The sequence below is a fragment of the Phoxinus phoxinus genome, assembly GCF_949152265.1.
Source record: "Phoxinus phoxinus genome assembly, chromosome: 19".
NCBI classification, from domain to species: Eukaryota; Metazoa; Chordata; class Actinopteri; order Cypriniformes; family Leuciscidae; genus Phoxinus; species Phoxinus phoxinus.
The window spans coordinates 11,459,030-11,472,366 of record NC_136894.1 but is presented as its reverse complement, the minus strand read 5'-3'; the positions used below and the strand labels follow the sequence as shown (position 1 = coordinate 11,472,366).

The following is a 13,337-nucleotide window of genomic DNA, read 5'->3' as shown; positions in this document are numbered from 1 at the left end:
TGCTGTAATAATGTAAAATATGTGAAAAATGATGCGTTTTTTGAACAATCAAGCATGAAAGCATATTCCAGTACAGGGCATAATATTTCCCCTTTAATGTATATTTACAAATGAGACGTTATTTTAAAGTGTTACCATCTCCTTCCTCTTTATTTCGACTGTCACTTAATATGTTTCCTGAGTTCCAAAATGAACAATGTTCAGTCAGTAAATAAAAGACGTTTACTTCATAAGTCATGTCTTTAATTTTCGTTGTTCTTTTGTTCAGCCGTAAACACACTGTTGCGCAGATTTACAGTCAGTCCTTAAGAGCGGATCATCCTACATTGGTTCAGATTTATATTCAACCTGAGGTTCTCCATCTGACATTCCCTTTCCCGAGCGCTCTTAAGCATCTCCCCCAGCATCTCTCTCTCTCTCTCTCTCTCTCTCTCTCTCTCTCTCTCTCTCTCTCTCTCTCTCTCTCTCTCTCTCTCTCTCTCTCTCTCTCTCTCTCCTCTCTCTCCTCTCTCTCCTCTCTCTCCCCCCTCTCTCTCTCTCTCTCTCTCTCTCTCTCTCTCTCTCTCTCTCTCTCTCTCTCTCTCAGAGCTCAGCAGTGGGGACTGAGATTAGCCTAACCAGATTAGAGTGCTCTAATGCATTATTCCTCAACCCTTCCCTCCACTGCAAATCCACTCATGTGAAAATAATACACATCCCGGTGTCAATCACTCTGGCCTGACCCCACTGGGGCCAAAGCAGCCTCAGCACCACTCTACAGTGATTACCAACTATAACAAACGTGACCTCGGAAATCCACCACTGTAAACAGGGAATCAGGAAACTTCCAAGATGACTCAATGAATGCTGGCGTGTTGTGTACAGTCAGTTGGGGTACATTCAGTGGCTTTATGCTTTATTTATAAAATCTCTGGATATGACTTAAAGGGATAGTTCACACAAAAATTCTGTCATCATACTCACCCTCAAATTGTTTGAAACCTATGAACTTCTTTTTTTCTGCTGAACACAAAAGAAGATATTTTGGAGAATGTTAGTTGATGAGCCCCATTGACTTCCATAGTAATGTCCCCCATACTATGCAAGTCAATGGGGTCCAACTGTTTGGTTACCCATATTCTCCAAAATATCTTCTTTTGTGTTCAGCAGAAGAAAGAAACTCATACAGGTTTGGAACAACTTGAGGGTGAGTGAACGATGACACAATTTTTATGTGTACGTACCAAAATAAATGCCTAGGAAACTTGTTGGGTCTACTCCATTTTATTCGTCATGGTACCAAATGTTGTTATTCAGATCTCCTTACATTTTTTACTTGCATCAATTCCTAACGTATATTTCATTGATTTTCATAGCTTTAAAATGTACTCGATAATGTAAAAATGTTTTACCCCAAAAACATTGCTTCGAAGTTTTTAGGGTGTAATGAAATTGGCTCTATGTTTAATGCCAAAGGATGTTGAAATTCTGCCATGCAGCTCAGAGATCTACTGACATGAGGTTGCCATGGAAATTAAGTGATGCCATATTTTGACATGATAATGTCCTGCACTGTCTGTCTGACTTGGTGGGGTTCAGCGAGGGGGATAATCTATTCCTTCCCTTTGAGATTCTGGCCTGGGGGGTGGGGGAGAGGAGCGCCAGGAGAGCTCTTCTGTCTTCAATCATATCAGAGGAAAGCTCCTCCATTAGAGGCACAAAGACATCTGAAGTCCGAGAGAGAGCAGAGGTCTCCTCTTATTTCCTGTGTAATGTATTCTGGGAAATTGTCTGGATTTATTCCTTCTGCAGAAGTCAGGAACGTGTGCGGGTCTGCCGGAGTCACTCTGTGAACATCGATATTGACGCATTTGGCCACATAACCTGGTTGTTTGTTATACTTCAGCAGCACACACACACACACACACACACACACCTGTATGGACCCCACAACCGACCGCTGTGTAAAGGCATTAATTATAGATAAGAGGCAGATGAAAGATTGATGACTGGTTGATAAAGTGTGTGCCGATCCCGTCGGCTCTGTAAAGACATCAGGAAGGAGTCTTGACTGCTTGACAAGGTGGTCCAGAGGGAGCAACAGCCATAGGTGATGACATTTAGCACACATCTTCTGCTCTCTTGTCCGCAGGAACCAACTTAAATGATGAATATAATAGCTTATACAATATAGGATAATAAAGCTTTTCATTTTTCAGTAGATTCAATTGTTTCATTAAAAAAAGTCGATGTGAAATCAATATTGACCTTATGCAAAACAAATTAGGACTATAGTACAAATAACTGTCTTTAAAGGGATATTCAGCAATCATTTATTTGCTCTCATGTTGTTCCAACCCTGCATGACTTTATTTATTAATTTAGTTTTGTCCATACAAGGGAAGTCAATGGTAACCAAAACTGTTTAATTACCCAAATTCTTCAAAATATCTCGATTTATGTTCAGAAAGTCAGGTTGACACCGTGAGTAAATGATGATAGCATTTTCATTTTTAAAGTAGACTGAGTTAAATGTTTGACTAAATATTTAAGACAAAAGGTCTAGACCTGCTTTTTTTCCAGTTTAATATCCAGCTCCGCTCATCTCATGGTGACTTTAAATTCTGTACTTTTGAAATGACACTTTAGAACAAGAAATGTAATTAACTGAATGAAAAAAAATAATTAAATACCGTTTTGTAGCATAATTAAACCCCATGATGGTTCTCACAGATGGGAGAAACTGTCACCTGTTCACAAAATGCGCTTTTGTTTTACAGAGACAATCACTTAACTTTAACAGTGTTTTACTCATCCAAAATTGTCTTATAAGAGATCCTTCTTTTCCCAGCATGACACATGGGAATCATCTAAACTTGCTGTGTGTGTGTGTGTGTGTGTGTGTGTGTGTGTGTGTGTGTGTGTGTGTGTGTGTGTGTGTGTGTGTTGTGAGGACAATTTTTGGTCGCCAAGAGGAAAACAGCTTATAAATCAGACTAAGTGATGTGTTTAAAATGTAGTTTTTTGTGTGATGGGTAGATTACAGAATGTAGTTTCTTTCCATGTACACTATATATGTGTACATTTTGTGTGTGTGTGTTTATACATATATATAAATATATATTTAGTATTATTATTATTATTTATATTTATATTAATATTATTGGCTTTCACACAAACTAAAATAGGCTTTCGCTCTTCTCTGTCATCCTATTACAGGCGGGGAAAAGCTCTCTGAAGTCTTCACACATTCAATTACAAAACCTGTTTACTCTGAGCCTCCCAAAGTCCCACAGCTCTGACGTACCTATTCACACAATTGTTTCCTCTTCATAAGGGGTAGACATGTCATAAAAATGCCTTAACATATTGACCAAACCCACATTCCCGCCACCTCCCAAAAAAGAAACGTGCCTTACGTGGTCATTTTTATCATCATCATCATCAACTTGTGGTAATGAAGAGCAGCGAGCAGCACTTATTGATTATGGAGTGAGACTCGACAAAGAGGATCATGGGAAGGGAAGTTATTTCACGCAGGCATAGGTGAGCAGCTTTCCTGGACAAACATCTGTACAAGGCTCGTTTGTTCGTGACAAAATCAGAAAATTCAGAGCTTTATTGCAAACCTGATTAAATGAAAACAGGCCCTAATCCGGCGGCGTCTGCTGTATCGGTTTGCCCACACGTCTCTGTTAGACATATGTAACCTAATTCTGTTTTGTTTCAACTGCAAGCTTAGCTGCAGGGTGTCTTGGAAAGGTTAAGCTAACATGACGTAGTGCCAGGAAAAGCTGCAAGGTGTGATATGTTGAAATGGACTCTACTGACATGAAGTTTTAATTAACTCTCGGCAAAAAAAAAAAAAAAAAAGAGTCGGGAAGTTTTAACTCTTTTCAAACTGTTTATTTAACTTTTTACATCATAAACTCAATACAAAGTTTAAAGAAAAGATAAGTAGGCCTATACGTTTAATTGACGCATTTTATTGTTAAAATGATAACTTTCATTTCATCAGCTACATCTATCTAAATAGCCTAATCTGTCAATAATTGAATAATGTCATTCGCAGTTTTTCATGGTACTGCATACTCATTTTACACTCAGGATGTATTTAAAAGGAGTCCATATTGTAAACAGCTTGAAAAGGTGCAGTCATTGACTTCTCCATCGATTAGCTAGTGAGGAGAGCTCAGTGTGTTACGACATCAGACTCCTCCTCTCAAAGGAAAGATCTGATGCTCTTTTATAGACACATCTCATGTGGGGGATGACGGCAAATGCTATTCCTCAATTATTTACACCTCTTAAATGGCAGCCACTGCAGGGTGTCCATGACATGTGTGTGTTTGAATTAGATATATATTTTTATATTTGAGATTTTATTTTTCATTTTGTTGAAATGTTACTCGCTACAGAGATAAGTAAAGATACATTAGTCGCCAATGTTTCAAAAAAATACATATTGTCATGTTTTGCTGTGGTTACTAATTGTTGATGTAAGAAATTGACTGAGATTTCTCAGTGAAGATATTCTTATTATTTTAAACGTATACGGGTATGCATTTATAAATTGAATGTAGCCTATTGTATTGAATCATAGGCTATCTATTGCATATTTTACGTTTGACTATAGGCAGTTTGATAGGACTGTTCTTGTCACAAGGCTGCCCTCTATCTTTCAACTGAGGGAATGCATAGTGTTTGACTGTAAATGTGGCTTAGACTCTTACCCATATAATAAAAAAATCGAATTTTTACTCAGTTTAGCTATATTTTGAATGTTAGAAAAAATGAAGAGTGAGGTGAATTAAATTAAACCATATAGATTTACCACAACACTGTAAAAAGTGGTAAACATGCAATTGTTACCTTATTTATACCACCTGATTTATTCCAATAAAATTAGTTTTTTTGGTATAAATTAATGTATTTAGGTTGATTCAGTGATATTACATTTTTGACTTGGCTAAAACCAGCTACATTAGATGTTACCATTATTTTTGTCACTGTGACTAACTGATTTGACAGTTATTTGAAAGACATTGGACTGTGCCCGTTTGAAGGCGTGGGTTTTCTAAGTGTGTATTTACATACAAACATTGTCATTATGGATATGGACTGAACTTCCAAAGCTCTAATGTAATTTAAGGTTTTAGAAATTGTTATGAGTGTAGAGGGTCAGGGTGTGATCTGAGTGAGATGTCAACAGAAAAGCTTTCAGGATGTAACCACACGGTGGAGGTCTGGTGCTTAATTATTATAATAAAGACAGAATTTAGAAAATGAAGTGTGGCTGAAAATGATTGGATTCACTGAAACCCAATGAAAGATGTCCATAGTGAATTAATGTAATCTAAAACGAGAATCAATAATGAAGTATTGAACATAAAACACAGAGTGTTCTTTATATCTTCATGGTTGGCTAAAGAGAATGTAATTAGTTCAAATATGCAGTACATTATTGTACATTAATAATGTAATAAAACAATTTAATGCCTGAATTGTGTTTTACATGTAGCTGCCAGTGCCACTGATTGATTACTCCACATCTAATTTCTCTTGCTGGGAGCAACTACATCTGGAGCTGAGTGCACACACTTCGGAGGCCGTCACCTGTCAATCATTCCTATAATTGATGATCCGGCCAATCTTGTGTCTGCTCAACCCCCTGCGAAGGAAACTTGTACTGTATCCACTCAGAACAGCCAGCTGCCAGTCAAAGCTATAGTCACACACTATCTTTTCCCATGCTAGGACAAAATCAGTCAATCCTTGTCTCACAGTTCGTCCATATGGAATCAGCAGCTGTCAATCAGACCGCAGGTCAGTACAGCCCAAAGATCTAAGCAGATGGAACCAGCCAATCCCTGTTGTTTTTCCTTTTCTCTCTAAGATGACTGAATCTATAAGGTAGTGTCTTTTACTGCACCTCCAGGCTGTTGAATCCGTTTGAAGAGGGTCGAATCAAATCACAATAGTGATGATACTCATGTAATGTTACAGAATGAAGGCTGAGGTTGCAAGCGCAGCAAGACGGAGGCGTCCCTGAAGATCCCGGACTCTTAATTATGGTGAAATAATCGGTGCATGCAGCATAGCCTCGGGCTGCCAGCCCCAGAGGTGAGCCCTACACAAGCACATAGAGAACACAGAGCAGAGAAGATACTGGTACTGCTTTGAAAACGCTGTGTAGTCCGGCCAAAGTGAACAGGTTTGGATTCATCCGTGACAAAGGTAGCGATGGTCCGGTTTTAAAGTGTCATTAAAGCGATAGATATAATTGGCTATTTAATACAGATATATTCGCTTTCTTTTTGGTCAGTGGAACATGTTCATGGTTAATGTGATGAACTACATCTGTGGTTGCTTTGTAGGACAACTTTGAAAACTTGAGGAGAACTGACTTCACCTTGGCACCAGTTGCTTCAAAGTCGTTGAATAAGTTATGTTTGCGAGTCCCATGTTTTACATCTAGTGTAATAACATTGAATTGTTTGTAATGTTATTGGATATTAAAGCTACATTGTGTAGGATTTTCTCCCATCTAGCGGTGAAATTGTATGTGACTACCAACTGAATATTACTTTCTAGCCCCTCCCATTCCGAGGGCGTTTTAACTCCTACGGTGGCCATATTATTTCAAATCTGTCGGCAGTCGCGAGTAATCTCCCCCTCGCATTCGTCACGGTGCCACTGAGTGTAAAAACGCAAAAGGTGAAGCTTGAATTTCCAGGTATGTCCCTCTTTGGCTAATGTATTTTCAAGATGGAGGCGCAATATGGCTTCCGCCATTCGAGCGACTCGCTCATATGTATTATAAATGTCAGATTCTACGCTTATGAGAATACTTGATTAGTTGCTGTAAGTAATTATACATCAATGAGCACATATCATTTTGAAAGAACAAAGGTTTTTTTGCTAAGAATCAACTTAAAAAAATACACAGTGTAGCTTTAACAATCAAACATGAATGGCTTACTAATTCTGCATATAAAAGTGGGAGAAAAGTGTTTTAGAGGATAGTTCGCTCAAAAATGCTGTCATCATTTTCTCACACTCATGTCATTCCAAACTTGTATGACTGACTTCTGCGAAACACAAAAGAAAATATTTGGAAGAATGTTGGTAATTAAACAGTTTTAGTTGCCATTGACTTTTATTGTGTGGACAAAAACATTGAATTTTTTTTTTTAAATATCTCTTTTTGTGTTTCACATAAGACAGAAAACCATACAGGTTTGGATGGAATGGCATGAGGGTGAGTAAATGATGACAGATTTTTTTTTTTTTTGGGTGAACTGTCCCTTTAACATTAAAAAAAAGCATGTTACATTTAAGTCAAGCCACTGTCTTCGTTAACACCCCCTTATGACGTTCTAAACTAGGCATCCTTTATTTCTTATTTACAAAACAAGATATTTTTAAGAATGTTTAAGAATGAAAATGGATGGTGACCAGGAGATGTCAAACTCCAAAAATTACCTTAAAAGTTAGCTAATTTGAAGACTTCAGATATGACTCATACGAGTTGCTGGTCACCATTCACTTCAATTGTTTTGAAATGAGCAGCTTAGACATCTTGCTTTATGACGCTCCTCTGTGGAACAGAGAAAAACAACAACAACACGAGTGTGAGTAAATTATTACAGAAAATTAATTTTGGGTGAACTATCCAGTGTGTACAATATTGATATCAATAGCGATTTAGAGGGGGAAGTCAATCGAACGCTATTGTGTAAACCTCTTCATTTTAATCAGCACGGAGATGGTCTTTCCCGTTCACCACCAAGAAGATCACACACACACACACACACACACACACACACACACACACACACACACACACACACACACACACACACACACACACACATTATCTTCTGCTTATTGTGTTCCAGCCCGTGTCTTGAGATTAGGATTTTGTGATAACAGATCTCACCCTTTGAAAGTATGTGAAAAGCAGCCTAAACATCCAATCTACATGCATTCATCCCCATGACTAATCTGCAGGCCTCTAATACTGTATGTCTGCCCTGGAAACAGAGGTGCAATGAGGACAAACATCTACTGCTGCTCCCAAAGCCCAAATGAAAGCAGATTAGCGGGGGCTTTATCTGAGATGGGGCTCTCCTGTTGCTCTTTTCTGTCCCAGATCCCTTCCTTCACATTCTCCAGTAGGCACATAAAGGGGAGATTTCGGGGCTTTCGGCTGCGGGGGTGTCTTTCGATGCATTTAAGGAAGTTTCGGTCGTCGAGGCATCCAGAGCTTTTCAGCGCTTGCGCCGAACAATGGCGACGTCCTCCATCCCCCAACTTAACTGAGCCGCGGCGGACGGAGAGTCGCCCCTGCTCGTATGAATAGGTTTGGTAAAGGCCCCTGCTGGATGGGAGAGGGCAAGGCCTGACAGCCTGGTCCTCGTGTTCCACGATAGCCCAATTGGAGGTGCCCGGCGGGGGGCCCACTTCCCCCCGGCCTCCGTCACGCTGAGATAATCAGGTTTGTGTGAGGAGTATGTGCTCTTTTGACAGTCATCATCCCCTCATTGATCCATTACACCCAAGCCTTCATTGTTCCCCAAAGTGTTTGAAATGCCTATTGGAGGAGAGGGGAGGGGCCGGCTTTTCTCAGTCCTGTCAATCAAGGCGGACATTTTTCTCACTGTTGCCATAGCCCGAGGTGAGAGGTCAGGAAAACACTGAATGAGAGTTGACGAAGCGATAATAATAGCGTATTTGGGAGGTTCTTTTCAACGGGGAATTCTGCGAACACACTAACACACAGTGAGTAAATGAAGACATGTTTGGATACCACAGCCCCGCTGTGAGACTGAGGGGGAGACAGCGGTGTTTGAAAACTAAATAGGCTTAGGAGATTTTTTACCCATGAGTCTTAAGGAGAAACCCCCTTTGAATTCGTGACCCTGCGGAGGCTCTTTATTTCTGCTCTCCTGAGCTCTGCCGAGGAGCTGAAGTGACCGGCTGAATTGACTCCGGACGAGAGAGCTTGTTGTCTTTAGCTGTGATTCAACTCAACGACTGCATTGCTTATTTGAGAAAGGTGAAAAGGATGTTAGTCTAAAAGGCAAAAAAAAAAAAAAAAAAAAACTTTTAAAATGAGAAAATCAGTCAGTTACTCTTTGCAGAGCTGGTAAAATCCGAACTCATTGATGTTGTCCACGCCATCAGATATGTTTTTATGTTGTATTTCCTTTTGTCAGAGAAACAACTTGAAATAACTAAATAGTAATAGGTATTGATTTATATCATTTTATGTACTTATTTATTTTTATAATTGAGGTAACACTTTATTTTACAGTGTCTTTGTTACATATGTTACATGTACTTACTGTAGTAACAACAGTAAATCATCAATAATCACATGCAACTAACCCTTAACCAATCCCTATAGTAAGCATATGTTGTTCATTAATATTACTCACTAATTAAATGTATAATAACACTGTAACAAGGACACCTTCAAATAATTTTAAGGTGTCATTGTTACAGTGTAATAATATATTTAAGTACTGAGTAATAATTACCAACATACTGTACTTACTATAGGGTTAGGGTATAGGATTAGGATTTGGTTGAGGGTTAGTTGCATGTAATTATGCATAATTTACTGTTATTGCTGTTATTATTACTATTATGGTAAATACATGTAACATATGTAACAAGGACACTGTAAAATAAAGTGTTACGAAATAAAGTATAACCTTAAATTAGGCCTATAAAATTGTATTGCTGAAATGAATAAGAATTAATATATATTTATTATTTATTTACTAATTTATTTATATTTATTACTTGCTTTATTTATTTATTAATATGCCTATAACATTTTATTACTGATTATTAATGTCAATTTTTAATTATTTACTTACTATTTATTTGTAGGTCTATAACACTGGCTGAAATGACTGATTATGCATTAATGTTCATTTATTTATAGGCCTATAACATTTTATTGTTGAAATGAATGATTAAGCATTTTTAATTTTAGTAGGCCTATAACATTTTATTGCTGAAATGAACGATTAAGCATTAGTACTCGTTTGTTTATAATCTTATGTGATTTTATTGCTAAAATGTATTAATTTACTTGTAGGCCTGTAATATTTTATTTCTGAAATAAACGGTTAAGCATTAACATTTATTTATTTATAGGTCTATAACATTTTATTGCTGGAATGAATGAATATTTAATTATTTGTTTCGTTTATTTAGGCATTATAGGCTGAAATGATAAATATTCACTTTATCTTTTTGTTTATTTGGAGGCTTATAAAAATTTTTTTTGTTGAAATGAATGATAAAGAATTAATAATCACTTATCAGAATATCTAGAATCAATTAGCCGGAAATCAGACTGAAAGGCTTAGACTGAATAAGACTGAGTGATGCTCTACAGTCCACACTGGATTGATAAGGCCAACTTTAGCCATTCTTTTACATTTCACCATTGTAAACCAAGACAACACATTGTCCCCATTGAAGATAATGACTGCGTCGACTTATTTAGAGTACAGAGGATCCCCTTGATAGTGGTGTCAAAAAGAGGCCGGTAGTTGATTTATGACCCTAAAACATGGCCCCGGCCTCACAGAAGGATGATACAATTACCCCAATATGAGCCTTGTTACTTTCAGCTAAGTGTCATGCTTGAGATGAAGGCTCTGTGGAGTCTGTTGTTTGGCTGGGCTATTTAGCCGAGCGTTTATTACTCCTCCCCTTATAAATCAGTGTAGACAGTCCTGCTGAGGCCAACCAAGCACTTTTCATATGGCTTCAGTTGTTGGTTTGCTTGCGTGATCCATCCATCTTGGCTGCGACACACGGACCAAACAAGTTGCAACTAGGTGGCAAAGAAAGTAAAAAAAAAAAAAACAACAAACAAAAGATTTACATTCAATGCTAACAAGGCCGGTGAGATCCTAATCCTCGTCCCCTGTGTTTGCAGCGTGTGCTTGAGGTTCTGCATCTAGGGTTTCTCTGGGAATGTCGAGTCCTTTTACTGGTGCCGAACCTGAAGATCTTTCCCCAGCGCTGTGAGACTGAGACTGAGCTCACACATCGAGACACCACTGGGGTGTTCCTGACAGAGGACAGGAAAAATATTGCTCTGAAAAAGTTTACAGTTTTAGAAGCATTAGCGGCCCTAACTATTCAGTAATCTTGTAATGATCCATTGCAAATTATTAAATGGATCATTCAGTCTCTAAATTCTAACTAGATTAGCCATGTTTCAAACTGTTTCAAAAATACAAATAAACACACACATTTAGTAATGCATATAAATGTCAAATTGATATTGCTTAGCAGTCATAAACAGCATACGGTTAGAGCTATAGAATTTAAGTATATTAATGTAATTAATTAACAAAAAAATTTATTCAAAATATTGTTTACTACATTTTTATTAACAAATACCATCATGCATGCATCATGTAATATTTTTTAGTCATATATACATTAAAAAAAATCCTCTTTCTAAAGTTTAAAACTGTATATTTTCAAGAAGTGGGAAAATACAAATTTACACCAGGCTTTTACATTGTCACTGGTAATATTATCTGGTAAATATTGACTTTAAGTTTGTAACTTTTAAAATAAAAATGTTTTACTCATTATTAATGCATGATGATATAGATGTACTAACATTTTTAATTGAATTTGAATTTATTTGCTCAGCTCTTTTAATAAAAATCATTCCAAAGCAGTTTTAACTTTGATAGTCCTAGAAAAAACCTACATTTTGTAAAGTCTTTTAGTATTTTCCACGGAGCCCCATGAAATCTCTCTAGCGGCCCCCGGGGGCCCCACTGAAGAAACTTACAGGTACATATTCATTGTCATGTTTATCATTAGATGTTTTAGTCATTAATGTGGGAATTAAGTGGAAAAAATAAATGTCTGTTGGACATAAAGTGTTAAAGATTAATGTACCTCCAGTTTGATGCATCTGAAATGCAGTATGGATTTTTCCCTGAGGCTGCAGAAACTCCTCACCGTGTGGTAATTGCAATTGCACGAAACAAGGTTGGTAGTGACAAGTCAATGCTAGAGAGGACTTGACTTGGATGAATCCATTAGTGTGTGTGTGTGTGTGTGTGTGTGTGTGTGTGTTTGGAGTAAGTGTTTGCATATGCATGTTTCATGCTTCAGGAGGCAAAAAGAAAATTAACCACCAATTGACCTTCTGTGTCTTCCACTGTAGAAATGGAGACTTCCCCTTTGCATAATTACTTGGCTTTTACCTGTGTGTGTGTGTGTGTGTGTGTGTGTGTGTGTGTGTGTGTGCGTGTGCGTGTGTCTGCGTTCTTGTGTGTGTGTGTGCGTTTGTGTGGTGCAATGCAAGACTGTGTATATTTAAATATATGTTTTGGTGTGAATTTAAAGTGTGGGAGGTGTTTGTGTGTATATGTTATCATGTCGGGCAATATTACACCTCATTACCAGCTTGACTGCAAAATGATTACACTTGATAATGGGATACACACACACACACACACACACACACACATACACACACACATTATATTTTTTCTCTCTCTCTCTCTCTCTCTCTCTCTCTCTCTCTCTCTCTCTCTCTCTCTCTCTCTCTCTCTCTCTCTCTCTCTCTCTCTCTCTCTCTCTCTCTCTCTCTCTCTCTCTCTCTCACACACATACACACACACACACAGTCTGGCGGGGGTCTCGGTAATGGAGTCATTATAGGCTTCAGTGGTTTGAGGACTTATCACAGGATACAGGAAGTCTGCTGGGAGAAAAAAAATCAAATGAGTTCAACCAAGCGCACAAAAGACCATTTCATTAAGCTCTGCCCCTATCAGCAGAAGATGGGCGCACCCGAGCCGCCCTCACCGTACAGGAATAGGTCATTTATTAAGGGAGGCTAATGGGATTGTGCTTTAATGTAAACGGCACTCATCTGTTTGGGTTCGGTGTTTAAACCAGACATTATTCTGCTCATTACAAAGAGAGGGTGGGGAATTATCTGACGGCTGTCAATATGACCATCTGCGTAAAGCCGTCACAAACATCTCTGACCACAAAGGCTATGATTATTCTTATATGGGTGTCAGCATGAGTTGTATTCGTTATCCTTATAAATCAAATGATCTCCTTTGGGATCATAGGCATTTTTATTGTGATGTGATAAAAGTCTGTTCCAAAAACCTGTTGAGCTTCCATGTTTTCTACTGCCTAAACAAAAAAGCATTTTCACCAGCAGAGTTTTATGACAACTCCTAGTAATTTGTATGCGACTGACATTATATGATTTCCAAAGACTTCGCCTGTACAAAAGATACTTTATTTTCTCTTGAATAAATGACTTCTCATGAGACCAG

The 13,337-nt window shown here is 38.0% G+C and overlaps 1 long non-coding RNA gene across 1 annotated transcript; it reads left to right on the top strand.

Moving 5' to 3' along the window:
• Positions 1-3,430: 3,430 nt before the first annotated feature.
• Positions 3,431-6,297, top strand: LOC306986957. Its single transcript, XR_013795058.1, has 3 exons — positions 3,431-3,525; positions 5,501-5,805; positions 5,918-6,297. It is a non-coding gene; the product is annotated as an uncharacterized lncRNA (long non-coding RNA).
• The last annotated feature ends 7,040 nt before the right edge of the window (positions 6,298-13,337 follow it).